Raw genomic sequence first — 21,312 nt, forward strand, 5'->3', positions numbered from 1 at the left:
GGAAAAAAAATAAACTAAAACCTTTTAATCTCAAAACCTTAAAAAAAAAAGATCCGACCTTCAAACCCTCCGCCAACCCTTACAAGTGAGGATTGGGGAGCAAAACCTATCCGAACCCTCACTTGCGAGTCATCCGAGCGCAGGAGGGAAATTTCCCGTCTCCAACTCCCGTCAGCGCCCACCCGAGCCGCCGCCGCCGTCGTCCCGCCCCCCGGCCGCCTCCCCTCCACCTCCCCAGCCGCCGCCGCCGTCCCCCCCCCGGCCGCCTCTCCTCCCGTCCGAGCCCGCCCCGCCCCGTCCCCCGGCCGCCGCCCACAGCAGGTCGACTATCGCGCCCGCCCCATGCCTCCCCTTGACCTCCACGGTCGTTGCCCGCCCTCCGCCCGCAGCAGGCCGGCCTCCTCTCCACCACCTCCTCCCGCCCGTGCCCCGCCCCCCGGCCATCGCCCGCCCCCTCCACCTCCTCCCGCCCACGGCCCGCCCCCTGGTCGCCCTCCGCCTCCCGCAGCAAGAGACCGGCCCGCCCTCGCGCCCTCATGAGCGCCGCCAAGGCCCATGATCTACCTTTGTTTACTTTTCTATGTCCTATTTGGTTCGAACAATTATTGTAATTTGCTTGAAAACATCGTTGTAATAACTTGAATGATTATTATGTGCTTGAAAGTACTATTCGATGGTGTAATAATAACTAGAATGATTATTGTTTTCTTCAAATCGTTATTGAGATGATGAAAATTGTGATATGTCAAATGACAGTTTTAAGGGTTGGGGTTGCGGTAAATACTAGACCCTCAAACTCAACCCTTATAACGGAATATTCCGTTATAAGGGTTGGGTTTGAGGGTTCTAGTCTTTGCCCCTCTTTTTCAACCCTTAAAACTGCCCAAAAAATACCAATTTTCAACCCTTAAACTCGTTTGAGGATTTGAAGACACTACTAGTGATGATCTAACCCAGCAGTCACTGTATGCCATGGCAGCATGGCAGGCTAAGCATCTCCGCGTACAAAAGCATTCGCCCGCTAAAATAGTTATGAGAACAATCTTTATATAACGCTATTTTAAATGTTGATTCCTTATTTAACACTTAAAAAATCCTTATCTTACGCCAAGTGTAAATATTTTGTCTTGTCTAATATTTATGTCCATTCTGTTAGCCCACGTCGTTAAAATGAACATTCACTGACGAAACTACCCTATCCATAAGGAAAAATAAAAGGAGAGAAACCCCCCCCCTCCCCGACTGAGTCGCCCCTGACCTAGTCGCCTCTCTCCCCCGACAAAACCTAACCCATCCCTTTCTCTCGTTCACCCAAACCCTAGCAACGGCGGCTCGAGCTCCTGGTGTAGCGGCGGGGTTAGCGATGAGGATGGACCGTGGCGGTGTTGCAGATGGAGATGGCGCAGCGGAGGACTGCTTTGGCGCGGCTCTGGATAGGCCAGGCGTCGGCGCAGCCACGACGGATGACGAGGACCGAGCGACAGATGGGTCCGGTCAGGGCGCGATGGAGTTTGCATCAGCAACAACTTCAGGCGAGGGTGCGGCTGAGTTGGCCCCGGCTACATGGGCATGTCGAGAGGGGTAAGATTCCTTCGAGATTTCAATGCAATTTTAGTAGCAATACAGTCCATGTAGTAGCAATTATCATGCAAACTTCTCTTGAATTCACAGGATGGATCTAGATTAAACTTATTTGCTCAAAATTAAATTGTTTGGCAGGGGCGCACGAGCAGCACCCAGGAGTAATGGTTGGGGAGGGTTTTCAGGTCGCGCGCTTCCCTATGCGGTGCGCACCCTTCCCGTTGGGGCTCACTGTTGGGGCCGGGGGATCACGGGCTCGCATAAGAGCATCCTAGTACTACCCTTGAATCCTTAAAAATAACTGTTATTTTACAGTTTGCAAAAAAAAAGTAGACTAAAACCTTTTAATCTCAAAACCCTAACAAAATTAAAGATCCGACCTTCAAACCCTCCGCCAACCCTTACAAGTGAGGATTGGGGAGCAAAACCTACCCGAACCCTCACTTGCGAGCCATCCGAGCGCGGGAGGGAAATTTCTCGTCTCCAACTCCCGCCAGCGCCCCCCCCCCCCCGAGCCGCCGTCCCGCCCCCCGGCTGCCTCCCCTCCACCTCCCCAGCCGCCGCCGCCGTCCCGCCCCCCGGCCGCCTCTCCTCCCGTCCGAGTCCGCCCCGCCCCGTCCCCCGGCCGCCACCCGCAGCAGGTCGGCTGTCGCGCCTGCCCCATGCCTCCCCTTAACCTCCCCGGGCGTCGCCCGCCCTCCGCCCGCAGCAGGCCGACCTCCTCTCCTCCACCTTCTCCCGTCCGCGCCCGCCCTGCCCCGCCCCCCGGCCACCGCCCGCCCCCTCCACCTCCTCCCACCCACGGCCCGCCCCCTGGTCGCCCTCCGCCTCCCGTAGCAAGAGGCCGGCCCACCCGCGCGCCCTCATGAGCGGCGCCAATGCCCATGATCTACCTTTGTTTACTTTTCTATGTCCTATTTGGTTCAAACAATTATTGTAATTTGCTTGAAAACATCGTTGTAATAACTTGAATGATTATTATGTGCTTGAAAGTACTATTCAATGTTGTAATAATAACTAGAATGATTATTGTTTTCTTCAAACCGTTATTAAGATGATGAAAATTGTGATATGTCAAATGACAGTTTTAAGGGTTGAGTTTGAGGGTCTAGTCTTTAGGTAAAGACTAGACCCTCAAACTCAACCCTTATAACGGAATATTCCGTTATAAGGGTTGGGTTTGAGGATCCTTATCTTGCATCGAGTGTAAATATGTTGTCTTGTCTAATATTTATGTCTATTCTGTTAGCCCACGTCGTTAAAATGAACATTCACTGACGAAACTACCCTGTCCATAAGGAAAAATAAAAGGAGAGAAACCCCCCTCCCCGACCGAGTCGCCCCTGACCTAGTCGCCTCTCTCCCCCGACAAAACCTACCCCATCCCCTTTCTCTCGTTCACCCAAACCCTAGCAACGGCGGCTCGAGCTCCTGGTGTAGCGACGGGGTTGGCGATGAGGATGGACCGCGGCGGTGTCGCAGATGGAGATGGCGCAGCGGAGGACTGCTTTGGCGCGGCTCTGGATAGGCCAGGCGTTGGCGCAGCCACGACGGATGACGAGGACCGAGCGACAGATGGGCCCGGCTAGGGCGCGATGGAGTTTGCCTCGGCAACAGCTTCAGGCCAGGGCGCGGCTGAATTGGCCCCGACTACATGGGCATGTCGAGAGGGGTAAGATTCCTTCGAGATTTCAATGCAATTTTAGTAGCAATACAGTCCATGTAGTAGCAATTATCATGCAAACTTCTCTTGAATTCACAAGATGGATCTAGATTAAAGTTATTTGCTCAAAATTAAATTGTTTGGCAATCGAAAAAAGCTCGAAAGGACATAAGATGTTTTTGTTTTAAGAAGGTCATCGATTGTGACTTGACAAATTATAAGGATTTGGTTGAATCAATTGTAGAGCAGTATCTGCCGGGTTATTTGGAAGATGCACGTGTGCAATATTATGATGATGTTCTTAAACCAGTTCAGAAGTAAAATCTGACCAAGATTTGATGCTTATGTTTGAAAAACACGAGACAAAGGTGTTGCACATCATCATTGCATATCATGATCCCTCTGAAGCATATGAGCCTATCATTGAGTGGCAAAGTCATGTGCATAGCAAACCTACCAACACTATAGAACATGATGATGATACTTGGATGTTGGACCCATATATGTGAACGTGGATATGTTGTACATGATATATATGTATTTGGATGTGAGCGTGGATGTCTGTGTGCAAATCTGAATACTATTTGTTGAAATATATGTATATGTGAATTGCGTATCTTGATATGCATCAAATTATAGGGGAGGTTCTTTCCCATTTTTAAACTAATTTGTACGTGAAGAATTTTTATCACAACTTCATGAGGGATAAAATCGTCTCCTCACGTATCATCTCACACCGTTAGTGATTAAAATGGATGGAAGTGTTAGGAAGGGAACAAATGTTAGTGTTGGTGATACATAAGCAAGAAAACTTTTGCAGTGTTAGATAAGGCAAAAAAATAAGCTAGTGTTAAATATTCACTCGATAGTTTTAGCGTGTAACCGTAGCACTTTTAGCGTGTGAGCGCTAACATTGATTTTTCACAAGCAAAAAACGCACGCCCAAAAGATAGGGTGGAAATTATGAAGCGTGTGAGATCCGACGTCCCAAATTTACAGCGTGTGATAGCATTTTTTAACGCGGGCCCAAAACTATTTTACGCGTGCACTATTTTGCGGAGTTTCTAAGCACGTGTTGGAGATGTTCTTAGGGCGTGTTTGGTAGGCGTTTCTAGTGAGACTTACCCGTGAAGTTTGGTTCAACAAGGCCTAACTAAGGTAAAACACGCATAAAATAACATACGCATCTAGTTTGGTTGCGTGCATACACTTAGGTTGCATGGGTGTGGTTGCCCGTTTGTGTACGCGCAAACCCAAGGCGTGTTGTTTGGTTGCATGCAACGCCTTTTGTCTGATAACCTCTTCGGCACGGTGGTGAGGTTACCAGCACACATCAACGTCGGGAAGAACATATACAACAGAGGATAGTAGTAAGGAGTTGTAAATATTGTGTCACAGTTAAACAAATGAGTTCAAACGCAAAAACAGTTGGATATTAAACTATAGCAGCTAGAGCATACGAGGGGTTGTCTTAGGGGTTCACGATGAAGGCGTCGTCGTGCCTACCACACCTCGTCACCACTTTAATGTCGTCATCATTGAAGATGATCATATTCAACATGTCGGAAGTCATCAACTTGAAGGTCACCGTGAAGCCAATATTGATCTGATGGACGATGGTGAAAGTGGCCCAATCCTTATTGAGGGTGACCATGTTGTTCAGTAGCCGGACAGTGACCCTCCATGCGCAATCGGTGTTCATCTTGAGCTTGAACTCCTGCGACATGGACAGGAAGTGCTTCGTCAAGTCCAGCAACATAGGTACGGCCTCGAGCTGGGAGGTCATGAAGGTACTCCAACAACAACTCGAACCCCCAACCCCAACCCCAATCCACCCCCACCCCTTCCCTTGGGGCATTGGATGGAGGGATTTCTTCCTAGGATACTGATACGTCTCCGTCGTATCTATAATTTTTTATTGTTCCATGCCAATATTATACAACTTTAACATATTTTTTACAAAATTTTATATGATTTATTGGACTAACATATTGATCCAGTGCCAAGTGCCAGTTCCCGTTTGTTACATGTTTTTTGTTTCACAAAATATCCATATCAAACGAAGTCCAAATATGATAAAAAAAATTATGGAGAATTATTTTGGAATTTATGTGATTTTTGGGAGGTGGAATCAATGCAAACGGAGGCCCATGGCCTCCACTAGACACTAGGGCGCGCCTGGGCCCCCTGGCGCGGGGTGGTGTCTAGTGGACACCCCTTAATTCAGTTGGTTCTCTTCTTCGAGAGCAAGAAAGATAATTTATGGATAAAATTCCCCTCAAAATTTCAGCCCGATCGGAGTTACAGATCTCTAGAAATTTCAGAAACGGTGAAGGGCCACAAAAAGGAACGTGAAACAGAAGAGAACACAAAGGGAGATCCAATCTCGGAGGGGCTCCTGCCCCTGCGCCCCCATGGAGGCCATGAACTAGAGGAGGGACTCTCCTCCAATCTAGGGTCAAGGAAGAAGAAGAAGAAGAAGGGTGGCTCACCCCCTCTCTCCCGGTGGTGCCAGAATGCCGCCGGGGCAAGGAGCATGACAGCGATCTACATCAACAATATTCCCGTCGTCAACGCCAACTCTCTCCCCCTATATGCAGCGGTGTAAACCTATTTTCCCGCTCTAACTCTCTACTTAAACATGGTGCTCAACACTACGTACTATTTCCCAATGATATGTGCCTATCCTATGATGTTTGACTAGATCCGTTTTGTCCTACGGGTTAATTTTGATATGATGTTATTGATATGAGTTGTGTGTTGATATGGTGTTGTCATAAGGTGCCTTTCGGGATGCGCACACGTGAAGGATACAAGCTGGAGGTTTTGCAATATGTTCATGTTCGCTTATAGTGGGTGGCGAGAGTGATAGAAACTTACACCCAAGTAGGGGAGTTGTGCGCATATGGGAGTAAATAGAACTTGATGTTTAATGTTATGGTTGGGTTTACCTTAATGATTTCTAGTAGTTGTGGATGCTTGCTAGAGGTCCAATCATAAGTGCATATGATCCAAGTATGAAAAGTGTGTTAGTGTATGCCTCTCCCTCAATGAACATCATAAGTATCTATCATGTTATATTCAATTGCCTATGGACAATCTTTTTCTTGTGTTACACAAAAAGCTTTCTACTCAACAACCCCTAAATTTTATTTACTTGCTCTTTATTTTCCCGCAAAATAGTTTCATACTTGTTCTAGGTAAAGTGGTCTTTTGCGCGCGTAGAGTTGTATCGATGGTCGATAGAACTTGAGAGAATATTAAATCTATCTTTAGCTCCCCGTTGGGTTTGACACTCTTACTTATGAAAAAGGCTACAAACGATCACCTACACTTGTGGGTTATCAAGACCTTTTTCTGGCGTCGTTGTAGGGAAGCAATAGCGTGGGGTGAATATTCTCGTGTGTGCTTGTTTGCTTTATCACTGGGTAGTTTTTATTTTGTTCTTGTTTTCTATCTTTAGTTACGGGTAGGAAACGCAAAATACCAAAAAAATAGTTGTACCTACCGAACCAATGGTTGAAGAACCACCCAAAATCTATCATATTGCTGAAGCTTTTTACTTGGATCATCTTTGATCCCTATGTGCTCGTGGTGAAACCCCAACTAGTTTAGTTGAGGCAAAATCATTAGATGAGCATGCTTATTACGTGCGGCACCGCTTATCTCAAAAAGGGAAACTCTTGTGGCATCATATTAATACTTTGTGTTGCTCTGCTTTGAATTTATGCGAAATATATGATTTTACTTGTTGTCCTCAAGAAACTAAAAAACACCTTCCTTATCAATGTGTGTTTAATGATAATGAAATATTATCTTCTTATGTCAAGGAGACCTATTGTTATTATGATGTTGAACAAATTGAAGAATTTGTTGATTTTAAGGTGCTTATGAAATTGCTTCGTTGATTGAAAAGTATGATGCTACTCTTTACAAATCTGAAATTTTTGCTATACTTAAATATTGCTATGAGAATTATGAACACAGTTACAATATTGATGCATTTCTTGAGAAAGTCTCCACTGTCCAAGAAGAGACTGATATTTTGCACGAGCCTATGAAAGAAGAAATTGATGAAACTGTGAGCTCATTGGATGAAAAAGATGATGATGTGAGTGAAGAACAAAAGGAGGAAGAGTGGATTGGCTACTCGTGTCCATCTTCTAATGAGAGTAACTCTTCAAGTCATGCATTGTTTAATTTTCCTTCACACATACCGAAGGATGAATGCTATGATAACTACTATGATCTCGTTGATTCTTTTGAAATATCCCTTTTTATGAACTTGATACTTGCTATGCTTGTGGCCATGATGCCAATATGGATTATGCTTATGGAGATGAACTTGATATAGTTACTTACGCTAAGCATGAAATTGTTGCTATTGCACCCACACATGATAGTCCTATTATATTTCTGAATTCTCCCAACTACACCTTATTGGAGAAGTTTGCACTTATTAAGGATTATATTGACGGGTTGTGTTTACCACTACACATGATGATCTTGATGAATATAATATGCATGTGCTTGCTTCTCCTACTTGCAATTATTATGAGAGAGGAACTACATCTCCACCTCTTTATGTTTCCAACACGATAAAGTTGCAAAAAACTACTTATGCTATGTATTGGCCTTTACTTGATGTGCATGAATTTTCTTTTATGACATGCTGATGCACAGGAATAGAGTTAGAATTTATCATTGCATGATATATGCTGTTTTTTGCTCACTACTAAATTACAAATCATTATTAATAAAAATTGGCTTTGATATACATTGGGATTCACGTGGATCCATTACTTGAGCACTTTATGCCTAGCTTAATGACTTCAAAGAAAGCGCTGTCAGGGAGACAACCTGGAAGTTTTAGTGAGTAATTTATTTCTGTTGTGTGATTTTAAAATATTGAAAAAAAAGTGGGGAACTTAAAACTTTTTCAAAAAGAAAAAAGTGAAAGTGAGAAGGACGAGTACCGTTGAAGTGGGGGCTAGCGTTGAACTTTGTTCACACCCATGGAGACATTGTGAATCTTCATTACAGAAACTTTTCAAAAAAATCCCCTTGTATATATACCATTGTATTATAAAAATAATGTGCCAAGATTTGCCTTTAGGATGATTAGATTGCTTGTTGGTATGTGCGGTGCAAAAATGAGAACTTTGGTTGTAGTGCGCGAATTTACATATTTTACTGTAACATCGAAAGTTTATGAAATTTTTACATAGTAATGATATTAAAACTTTTTATTTTTTCCTAATTTTGCAGGATTTTTAAAGTTACAAAACTATGGTCAATGTTCATATCACTACACATTGTCCTGTTTTTGACAGATTCTGTTTTTGATGCATTGTTTTTCTCGTTTTGATGAAACTATCGATTGTATCGGTGGTATAAGCCATGGAGAATTTATATTACAGTAGATATAATGCAAAAACAAAATATGAATGGGTTTGCAACAATATTGAAGGTAGTAATTTGCATTATTATACTAACAGATCTCACGAGTTTTCTGTTAAGTTTTGTGTGGATGAATTGTTCGAAGTTTGAGGAGGTCTCGATATGAGGAGATGGAGGAGAGGCAAGAGTTAAATCTTGGGGATGACCAAGGCACCCCAAGTAAATATCCAAGGATACTCAAGCGTCGAAGCTTGGGATTCCCCGGAAGGCATCCCATCTTTCTTCAACAAGTATCGATATGTTTTCATCTTCGTTTCGTTCACGCGATATGCGTAAATCTTGGAGCGTCTTTTGTGTTTAGTTTTCACTTTTATTTTATGCACCATGCTGGTATGATATAGTCCATGGTTGATTTATAGAATGCTCATTGCACTTCACTTATATCTTTTGGGTATGGCTTTATAGAATACTTCATGTGCTTCACTTATATCATTTGAAGTTTGGATTGCATGTTTCTCTACATATAGAAAACCATTATTTGTAGAATGCTCTTTTGCCTCACTTATATTTATTAGAGGGTGGTATTTTGTAGAAAGAATTAAACTCTCATGCTTCACTTCTATATATTTAGAGAGTCAAAAGGAATTGATCATTTTCATGGTTAGTCATAAAATCCTACATAAAACTTGTAGATCACTGAGTATGATATGTTCAATTCCTTGCAATACTTTTGCAACATTAAGATAGTAATATGCGGGTGCAATAGTTGATGATTGTGGATTAGTAAGAATATTTATGTTAAGGTTTTTGATTCCCGAAGCATGCACGTATAGTCTCTGGTTATGCGATGAAGTTGGAGCATGATTTATCCTTAATTGAAATCCTTTGTGTTGTTATAATCGGAGTCGTGTGATGGATAATGCTACCTCCTCAGCTTGCGTTGGTTTTTCCCTTGAAGAGGAAAGGGTGATGCGGCACAGTAGCATTAAGTATTTCCCTCAGTTTGAGAACCAAGGTATCAATCCATTAGGAGAATCAAGCCAAGTGTCCAGAGTACCTGCGCAAACACAAACGAGCTTGCACCCAACGCTATAAAGGGGTTGTCAATCCCTTCAAGATTGATTGCAAAGTGAGATCTGAAGGCGGAAAGTGCAACAAAGTAAAAGTGAAAGGATGAAAATATGATGTGAAGTAGACCCGGGGGCCATAGTGTTCACTAGAGGCTTCTCTCAAGATAGCAAATATTACGGTGGGTGAACGAATTACTGTCGAGCAATTGATAGAACCGCGCAAAGTCATGACTATATCTAAGGCAATGATCATACATATAGGCATCACATCCGAGACAATAGATCGATACTTTCTGCATCTACTACTATTACTCCACACATCGACCGCTATCCAGCATGCATCTAGTGTATTGAGTTCATGACGAATAGAGTAACGCCTTAAGCAAGATGACATGATGTAGAGGGATAAATTCATGCAATAGATATCAACCCCATCTTGTTACCCTTGATGGAAACAACACGATGCGTGCCTCGCTACCCCTTCTGTCACTGGGTGAGGTTACCGCACGGTATGAACCCAAAACCAAGCACTTCTCCCATTGCAAGAATCATAGATCAAGTTGGTCAAACAAAACCCACAACTCGAAGAGAATTACAAGGATATGAAATCATGCATATAAGATATCAGAAGAAACTCAAATAATATTCATAGATAATCTGATCATAAATCGACAATTCATCGGATCTCGACAAACACACCGCAAAAGAAGATTACATCGGATAGATCTCCATGAAGATCATGGAGAACTTTGTATTGAAGATCCAAGAGAGAGAAGAAGCCATCTAGCTACTAGCTATGGACTCAAAGGTCTATGGTGAACTACTCACGCATCATCGGAGAGGCAATGGTGTTGATGAAGAAGCCCTCCGTATCCGAATCCCCCCTCTGGCAGGGCACTAGAACGTGCCCCAGATGGGATCTTGCGGAGACAGAAGCTTGCGGCGGCGTAAAAGTGTTTTCATGGATCTCTCCCGTGGTTTTGGATTTTTTGGGGATTTATAGGCAGAAGAAGTAGGGCAGACGAGCCACACGGGTCCCACAAGCCTGCTAGGCGTGCCCCCTGGCCGCGCCTAGGGGGCTTGTGGCCTCCCTTGATGGCCTCTGCCTTGGTTCTCATGTCCCGTGCGTATCTTTTGTTCTGGAAAAAATCTTTTCGGAAGTTTTATTCTGTTTGGACTCTGTTTAATATTCTCCTCTGAAAAAGGGTCAAAACACGGAAAAAACAGGAACTGGCACTTGGCACTGAGTTAATAAGTTAGTCCCAAAAAAGATATAAAAGGCATACAAAACATCCAAAGTTTGACAAGATAATAGCATGGAACCATCAAAAATTATAGATACGTTGGAGACGTATCAAGCATCCCCAAGCTTAACTCCTGCTCGTCCTCGAGTAGGGAGGTCATAAAGACTGAATTTTTGATGTGGAATGCTACCTAGCATATTTGTCCTTTGTAACTTCTTTCATGTGACATGAATGTTTAGATCCGTAAGATTCAAAACAATAGTTTGCTATTGACATGAAAACAATAATACTTCAAGCAAACTAGCAAGGTAATCATGAAGTTTCGAAATAACAAGGCCAAAGAAAGTTATCCCCACAAAATCATATAGTCTGGCTATGCTCCATCATCCCCACACAACTAATTTAAATCATGCACAACCCCAGTATTGGCCAAGTAATTGTTTTCGCACTCTTATTTTCTCAAACCTTTTTCAACTCTCACGCAATACATGAGCGTGAGCCATGGATATAGCACTATGGGTGGAATAGAGTGTGGTGGAAGTTGTGAGACAAAAAGGAGGAGATGGTAACATTGACTCGGCGTATCAAAGGGTTATGGAGATGCCCATTAATAGATATCAATGTGAATGAGTAGGGATTGACATACAACGGATGCACTAGAGCTATAAGTATGTGAAAGCTCAAAAGGAGAACTAGTGGGTGTGCATCCAACTTGCTTGCTCACGAAGACCTAGGGCAATTTTGAGGAAGCCCATCATTGGAATATACAAGCCAAGTCATATAATGAAGATTCCCACTAGCATATGGTGGTGACAAAACGAGAGACTCTCAATCATGAAGAACATGGTGCTATTATGAAGCACAAGTGTGGAAAAGATAGTAGCATTGGCCCTTCACTCTTTTTCTCTTTTTTTCTTTTTGTTTGGGCCCTTTGGCCTCTTTCCATATCTTCTTTTTTTTGTGGGCAACTTTGGCATTTTTTTTATTTCCTCACATGGGACAATGCTTTAATAATGATGATCATCACACTTTTATTTACTCACAACTCAAAGCTTAGTACAATGATGACTCTATAGGAAATGCCTCCGGTAGTGTACCGAGATGTGCAACGATCTAGCTTGGCATATGACGTTGAAACATCTCGCTAGCTATCTTACGATCATGCAATGGAAATATGAGAGTGACGACACAAGTCATGAGACGGAACGGTGGGAGTTGCATGGCAATATATCTCGGAATGGCTATGAAAATGCCATAGTAGGTAGGTATGGTGGCTGTTTTGAGGAAGACATATGGTGGTTTTGTGTACCGGCGAGAATTGCGCGGCACTAGAGAGGCTAGCAATGGTGGAAGGTGAAAGTGTATCAGTACCATGGACTCACATTAGTCATGAAGAACTCACATACTTATTGCAAAAGTTTTCATTAGTAATCAAAACAAAGTGCTAAACGCATACTCCTAGGGGAAGGGTTGGTAGGTGTTAACCATCGCGCGATCCCGACCGCAACACAAAGGATGACAATCAATAGATCAATTATGCTCCGACTTCCTGACATAGCGGTTCACCATACGAGCATGTTACGGGAATCACTAACTTCAACACAAGTATTTCTAGATTCACAAAACCCTACTAACATAACTCTTAATATTACCAAATCCACGTCTCAAAACTAATTGTGAGGAATCAAACTTCTCTTTCTAATCAATGCACATGAAGATAGAAGTTTTATTGTATCCTATTTGGGTGCCTATTACCTTTGGGACTACTTTCATAGCACAAGACAACTACCAAGTCACTCACCGCTGTGCTATAAAAGATCTAAGTGATGCACATAGAGCAGAGTTATCTAGATCAAAAGATATAAGTGAATCACATGTGAGCTGAATTCCCTAACTCAAAAGATATAAGCGAAGCTCAAAGAGTATTCTAGCAAATTCACGATGAGTGCATGTCTCTCTCAAAAGGTGTGCAGCAAGTATGATTGTGACACAACAAAAAGAAAAAACTCCTATGATACAAGACGCTCCAAGCAAAACATATAACATGTGGTGAATAAAAATATAGCTCCAAGTAATGTTACCGATGGATTGAAGGCGAAAGAGGGGATGCCTCAAAAATATAGCTCCAAGTAATGTTACCGATAGATTGAAGGCGAAAGAGGGGATGCCTTCCTGAGGCATCCCCAAGCTTAGGCTTTTTGGTGTCCTTGAATTTGGCTTGGGATGCCTTGGGCATCCCCAAGATTGAGCTCTTTCCACTCTTTATCCCTTTGTCCATGAGAACATCACCCAAAACTTGAAAACTTCACAACACAAAACTTCAACAGAAACTCGTGATATCATTAGCACAAGAAAACAAACTACCACCTCTTTAGGTACTGTAGCAAACTTGATTTCTATTTATATTGGTGTTAGATTACTGTATTCTCACTTTTCCATGGCTAGTACCCCCCCCCCAATACTATCCATAGTTTCATGAAAACAAGCAACCAACACAACAAAAACAGAATCTATCAAAAACAGACCAGTCTGTAGCAATCTGTATACTTCGTATACTTCTAGTATCTCAAAAATTCTGAAAAATTACGACAGATTGGAAAAATGGCATATCGACCAGTAGCAAAAAGAATAAACTCAAAAGCTCTTTCTGGATAAAAATGAAAAATAATTTCGTGAGCGAAAAGTTTCTGTCTTTTTCCAGCAGGATGAAACAACCATCACCAAACTAGTCATAAAGGTTTTACTTGGCTCAAACACAAAAAGAAACACACAAGACACAATCATAACAGAACTATGATGGTGTGGACGCAACAAAACAGAAGGCAAAAAGCAAAGATAAATTCATTGGGTTGCCTCCGAACAAGCGCTATTGTTTAACGCCCTTAGCTAGGCATAAGGTGATAGAATCACGTATCGTCGTCTTTGGTACTCAAACCATAAGCATCCCTCATCATGGACTCATAAGGCAATCTTATTTTCTTTCTAGGAAAATGTTCCATGCCCTTCTTTAAAGGAAATTGAAATCTAATATTCCCTTCCTTCATATCGATGACGGCACCAATAGTCCTTAGGAAAGGTCTACCAAGAATGATAGGACATGTAGGATTGCAATCAATATCAAGCAAAATGAAATCCACGGGTACATAGTTCCTATTTGCAATAATAAGAACACCATTGATCCTTCCCATGGGTTTCTTAACAGTAGAATCCGCAAGATGCAAATTAAGAGAGCACTCATCAATCTCATTAAAGCCTAGAACATCACATAAAGACTTTGGAATCGCGGAGACACTAGCACCCAAAATCACACAAAGCATTGCATTCATAGTTTTTGATCTTGATTTTGATGGTAGGTTCCCACTCATCATGATGCTTTCTAGGAATAGAAACTTCCAATTCAAGTTTCTCTTCAAGAGATTTTATCATAGCATCGACGATATGATCGGTAAAGGCCTTGTTTTGGCTATAAGCGTGTGGAGAGTTTAGCATGGATCGCATCAAGGAAATACATTCAATCAAAGAATCATAACTGAATTCCTTGAAATCCAAAGTAGTAGTTTCATTACTAGTCAAAGTTTTGATATCCTCTACTCCACTTTCAATGCTTTTAGCATCAAGATAGATGGACTCCGAATCATTGGGGCATTTTTCAACCAAAGTGGATTCACATCCATCCCCATCATCATTAGGTTTGACACTAGAAAACAAGGATTCAATGGGAGTCACACCAAGCACTTTAAGATCTTCGTGATTCTCATCACGAGAACACGCCTTTTTAAGCCATTCATGTCTAGCACGAATTTGGGCGGTTCTTTCTCTACTCTCATTCATGGAAACATGCATAGCTTTCAAAGTTTCATCCATGTTGATTTTGGGAGGAGCACATCTAACTTTCAAAGCATCAATATCAATAGACATTCTATCAACGCTCCTGGCCAAATCATCAATTTTGAGTAGTTTTTCCTCTATGGACGCATTGAAAATCTTTTGCGAGTTGATAAACTCTTTGATATTACTCTCTAGATCAGAGGGTAATTTATTGTAATTTCGATGAGCATTGTTGTAGGAGTTGCCAAAGTTATTAGAGGGATTACTAGGAAAAGGCTTAGGAACATAGTTTCTCTAAAAGCATTGTTGTTGCCAAAATTATTCCTACCAACAAAATTAACGTCCAAGCTCTCATTGCTACTCTCAATCAAGGAAGACAAGGGCATATCATTTGGATCTAAAGGAGCACCTTTACTAGCAAACAATTTCATTAACTCATCCATCTTAGCACTCAACGAGTTAATTTCTTATATAGCGTGTACCTTTTTACTAGTAGGTGACCTTTCAGTGTGCCACTGAGAATAGTTTGTCATGATATTGTCTAGGAGTTTTGTGGCTTCTCTTAATGTGATTTCCATGAACGTTCCACCGGAGGCGGAGTCCAAGATATTTCTAGAAGCGAAATTCAAATCAGCGTAGAAGATTTGTATAATCATCCAAAGACTCAAGCCATGAGCGGGACAATTTCTAATCATCAATTTTATTCTCTCCCAAGATTGTGCAACATGTTCATGATCAAGTTGCTTAAAATTCATGATATCATTATGGAGAGAGATAATCTTAGCCGGCGGGAAATACTTGGATATATAAGCATCTTTGCACTTGTTCCAAGGATCAATACTATTTTTGGGCAAAGATGAAAACCAAGTTTTTGCTCGATCTCGCAACGAGAAAGGAAATAGCTTCAATTTAATCACATCATTATCCACATCTTTCTTCTTTTGCATATCGCAAAGCTCAATGAAGGTATTAAGATGGGATGCGGCATCTTCACTAGGAAGGCCGGAGAATTGCTCTTTCATAACAAGATTCAGCAAAGCAGCATTGATTTCGTATGATTCCGCACTAGTGGCGGGAGCAATCGGAGTACTAATAAAATCATTATTATTAGTATTCGAGAAGTCACAAAGTTTGGTGTTTTCAGTCATGGTGACTCCACCAAGCTGACAACCACACAAGCGAACAGAAAGCAAGCGAAAGAAAAGGGCGAACGAAAAGGGCAATTTTTTTGTAAAATTTTGTTTTTCATAAGTGGGGGAGAGGAAAACGAGAGGCAAAAAAAGTAAATGCAAGAGATGAGTTTGCGACACTTACTTGGATAAGCTTCGCTTAGAATAATCCCCGGTGCCAGAAATTGACACGTTGACGTGAGACTATTCTTGACTTGATCCTCCCCGGCAACGGCGCCAAGAATCCTTCTTGCCGCCTCTTGAGCTTGCGTTGGTTTTTCCCATGAAGAGTAAAGGGTGATGCAGCACAGTAGCAGTAAGTGTTTCCCTCAGTTTGAGAACCAAGGTATCAATCCAGTAGGATAATCAAGCTAAGTGTCTAGAGTACATGCGCAAACACAAACGAGCTGGCACCCAACGCTATAAAGGGGTTGTCAATCCCTTCAAGATTTATTGCAAAGTGAGATCTGAAGGCGGAAAGTGCAACAAAGTAAAAGTGTAAGTCTGAAAACATGATGTGAAGTAGACCCGGGGGCCATAGTGTTCACTAGAGGCTTCTCTCAAGATAGCAAATATTACGGTGGGTGAACGAATTACTGTCGAGCAATTGATAGAACCGCGCAAAGTCATGACGATATCTAAGGCAATGATCATACATATAGGCATCACGTCCGAGACAAGTAGACCGATACTTTCTGCATATACTACTATTACTCCACACATCAACCGCTATCCAGCATGCATCTAGTGTATTGAGTTCATGACGAACAGAGTAACGCCTTAAGCAAGATGACATGATGTAGAGGGATAAATTCATGCAATAGATATCAACCCCATCTTTTTACCCTTGATGGCAACAACATGATGCGTGCCTCGCTACCCCTTCTGTCACTGGGTGAGGTCACCGCACGGTATGAACCCAAAACCAAGCACTTCTCCCATTGCAAGAATCATAGATCAAGTTGGCCAAACAAAACCCACAACTCGAAGAGAATTACAAGGATATGAAATCATGCATATAAGAGATCAGAAGAAACTCAAATAAGATTCATAGATAATCTGATCATAAATCCACAATTCATTGGATCTCGACAAACACACCGCAAAAGAAGATTACATTGGATAGATCTCCATGAAGATCATGGAGAACTTTGTATTGAAGATCCAAAAGAGAGAAGAAGCCATCTAGCTACTAGCTATGGACCCGAAGGTCTATGGTGAACTACTCACGCATCATCGGAGAGGCAATGGTGTTGATGAAGAAGCCCTCCGTATCCGAATCCCCCCTCCGGCAGGGCACCAGAACGTGCCCCAGATGGGATCTTGCGGAGACAAAATCTTGCGGCTGCGGAAAAGTGTTTTCGTGGATCTCTCCCGTGGTTTTGGATTTTTCGGGGATTTATAGGCGGAAGAAGTAGGGCAGACGAGCCACAGGGGGGCCACAAGCCTGCTAGGTGCGGCCCCTTGGCCGCGCCTAGGGGGCTTGTGGCCTCCCCTGGTGGCCCCTGCCTTGGTTCTCACGTCCCCTGCGTATCTTCTGTTCCGGAAAAAATCTTTTCGGAAGTTTTATTCTGTTTGGACTGCGTTTAATGTTCTCCTCTGAAAAGGGTCAAAAACACGGAAAAACAGGAACTGACACTTGGCACTGAGTTAATAAGTTAGTCCCCAAAAAGATATAAAAGGCATACAAAACATCCAAAGTTTGACAAGATAATAGCATGGAACCATACAAAATTATAGATACGTTGGAGACGTATTAGTTAACTCCTCCCAACCCTCTCCCTCGGGGCATGTGAGTAGTGCTTTACTTCGAGAGAGCTAATAAAATCTTGCAATAAGTATGTGAGTTGTTTGTGACTAATGTGAATCCATGGATATACGCACTCTTACCTTTCCGCAATTTGCTAGCCTCTACGGTAATGTGCATTGTCCTTTCTCACCTCGAGAGACGGTGCAAACTTCGCAAGTGCATCCAAACCTTGTGATATGATACGCTCTATCACACATAAGCCTTATTATATCTTTCTCAAAACATCCACCATACCTACCTATTATGACATTTCCATAGCCCATTTGAGATATATTGCCATGCAACTTCCATCGCTTTCGTTTTGATGACTTGAGCATTCATTGTCATAATGCTTTGCATGATCGTAAGATAGCTAGCATGATATTTCCATGGCTTATCCATTTTTTATGTCCGTGCTATGCTAGATCATTGCACATCCTCGTACACTACCAGTGGCAGTTATATAGATTCATACTTTGTTTTAGGTGTCGAGTTGTAATATTGAGTTGTAAGTAAATATAAGTATGATGATCATCATTATTCATTATTAGAGCATTGTCCCAATGAGGAAAGGATGATGGAGACTATGATTCCCCCACAAGTCGGGATGAGACTCTGGACGAAAATAAGAAAGAAAAAAGAGAAAGAAAGAAAAGAGAAAGAAAAAAAAATTAAAAAACAAACAAAGAAAAAAATGAGAGAAAAGAGAGAAGGGGCATGCTAATTCCACACTTTTGCTTCAAAGTAGCACCATGTTTTTCACATGGAGAGTCTCCTATGTTGTCACTTTCATATACTTGTGGGAATTTTTCATTATAGAGTTTGATGCACACCCACATAGTTTTCATATTGAGCTTTCATACACTTAAAACTCTTAGTGCATTCGTTGCATGGCAATCCCTACTCCTCGCATTGATATATGTTGATGGGCATCTCCATAGCCCGTTGATACGCCGAGTTGATGAGAGACTTTCTTCTTCACTTTTACCCCTTTGAAACCTACCACCATATTCTATTATGCCTTTATGTTATATCCATGGTTCACGCTCATGTATCGAGTGAGTAATAAAAACTTGAAGCGCATTAAAAAGTACGATCCAATTGCTTGATTTGACACCGGGGTGCTGATACGTCTCCGTCGTATCTACTTTTTCGAACTCTTTTGCCCTTGTTTTGGACTATAATTTGCATGATTTGAATGGAACTAACCCGAACTAACGCTGTTTTCAGCAGAATTGCCATGGTGTTGTTTTTGTGCAGAAATAAAAGTTCTCGGAATGTCCTGAAAATTTACGGTGATTTTTTCTGGAATAAAAGAAAAATATCTGCGCAAAGATCCACCGGAGGAGGTGTGCCAGTGGGCCACAAGCCCCTGGGCCGCGACCACCCCCCTAGGCCGCGTCGTGAGGGCTTGTGGGGACCACGTGGCACCACCGCCCCAAACTCAGCTCTATTTATTCCGTCTCGCCCGGAAAAAAATCAGGGAGAAGGATTCATCGCGTTTTACGATACGGAGGCGCCGCCACCTCCTGTTCTTCATCTGGAGGACATATTTGGAGTCCGTTCGGGGCTCCGAAGAGGGGAAATCGTCGCCATCGTCATCATCAACCTTCCTCCATCGACAATTCCATGATGCTCTTCACTGTTCGTGAGTAATCTCATCGTAGGCTTGCTGGACGGTGATGAGTTGGATGAGATCTATCATGTAATCGAGTTAGTTTTGACGGGGATTGATCCCTAGTATCCACTATGTTCTGAGATTGATGTTGCTACTACTTGGCTATGCTTAATGCTTGTCACTAGGGCCCGAGTGCCATGATTTCAGATCTGAACCTATTATGTTGTCGCCAATATATGTGTGTTTTAGATCCTATCTTGCAAGTTGTAGTCACCTACTATGTGTTATGACCCGGCAACCCCGGAGTGACAATAGCCGGAACCACTCCCGGAGATGACCATAGTATGAGGAGTTCATGTATTCACCAAGTGTTAATGCGTTGGTCTGGTTCTTTATTAAAAGGAGAACCTTAATATCCCGTAGTTTCCATTAGGACCCCACTGCCATGGGAGGGATGGACAATAGATGTCACGCAAGTTCTTCTCCCTAAGCACGTATGACTACATACGAAATACATGCCTACATTAGATCGACGAACAGGAGCTAGTTACTTATCTCTCCGTGTTATAGCTGTTACATGATGAATCACATCTGGCATACTCATCCATCACCGATCCACTGCCTACGAGTCTTTTACTACTGGTCCTTGCTACGTTACTTTGCTACTACTGCTGTCACTGCTGTTACTGTTGCTCTGTTGCTACTGTTGTTACTTTGATGCTGCTGCTGTCGCTACTGTTGTTACTCTGTTGCTACTGCTGTTACTTGCTACTGCTGTCACTACTGCTGTTACTTGCTACTTTGTTGTTACTTGCTGCAACACTTTATTGGCGCCATTGATACAACAATTAGGAATAGTCTGCCGTCTACAGATCTGTTTCTGGTACCGTTGCTATCATATCTCTTTGCTACTGATACTTTGCTTGCAGACACTAATCTTTCAGGTGTGGTTGAAATTGACAAACTCAACTGCTAATACTTGAGAATATTCTTTCGCTTCCCCTGAGACGAACCAATAAATTTGGGTTGAATACTCTACCCTCGAAAACTGTTGCGATCCCCTACACTTGTGGGTTATCAAGACCTTTTTCTGGCGCCGTTGTCGGGGAGGCACAACTATATTCTCTGAGTCACTTGGGATTGACGTTTGTTGGTCACTATGAGGAATCCGAAAGATCCAATAACTGAAATCTTGCCTTCCACTACGAGGAGAGGTAAGGAACTGCCATCTAGCTCTGCACTTGATTCACCTTCAGTTATGAGTAAGTTTGCGACTTCGCCTCCTACTAGAAATCCTGATGTGTCGCCTGTGCTTGATGATGCTACTTCTGCTGCCCATGATGCTTATGATGATGCTATGCTTGATACTATGCCTGATGATGCTATGCTTGATACTATGCCTGATGATGCTATGCCTGATACTGCTTTGCCTTATGATACTATGCATGATACTGCTTTGCCGCTAGGTGCATCCCTTGATGCACAAATTGCTAGAGTTGCTGCTAGACGTGATGATACTTCTGAAACTGCTGATACTATTGAAGTAGAACCTGCTACTATGCCTGAATTGCCTGTTATGCCTGAACGCTATGTTATGGAGGGAGAGATAGCTGGGGATTTTCTTGCGTGTAAGGATAGCTATGATGTTGAGAAACTACTGCGCAAGTGGAAAGAAAAATCTCTGAACGCTAGGATGAAATACGACCCGAAGTTTGCTACTTCGCCTATCTTTGTGACCGATAAGGATTATGAATTCTCTGTCGACCCTGAGTTAATCACTTTGGTTGAATCTGATCCTTTTCACGGTTATGAGTGTGAAACGGTTGTAGCCCATCTTACCAAACTGCACGATATAGCCACCCTATTCACTAGTGAGGAAAAGATCCGCCACTGCTATATCCTCAAGCTGTTTCCTTTCTCGCTAAAGGATGATGCTAAGACCTGGTTCAC

This window comes from Hordeum vulgare, chromosome 2H (genome assembly GCF_904849725.1).
Source record: "Hordeum vulgare subsp. vulgare chromosome 2H, MorexV3_pseudomolecules_assembly, whole genome shotgun sequence".
Lineage (NCBI taxonomy): Eukaryota > Viridiplantae > Streptophyta > Magnoliopsida > Poales > Poaceae > Hordeum > Hordeum vulgare.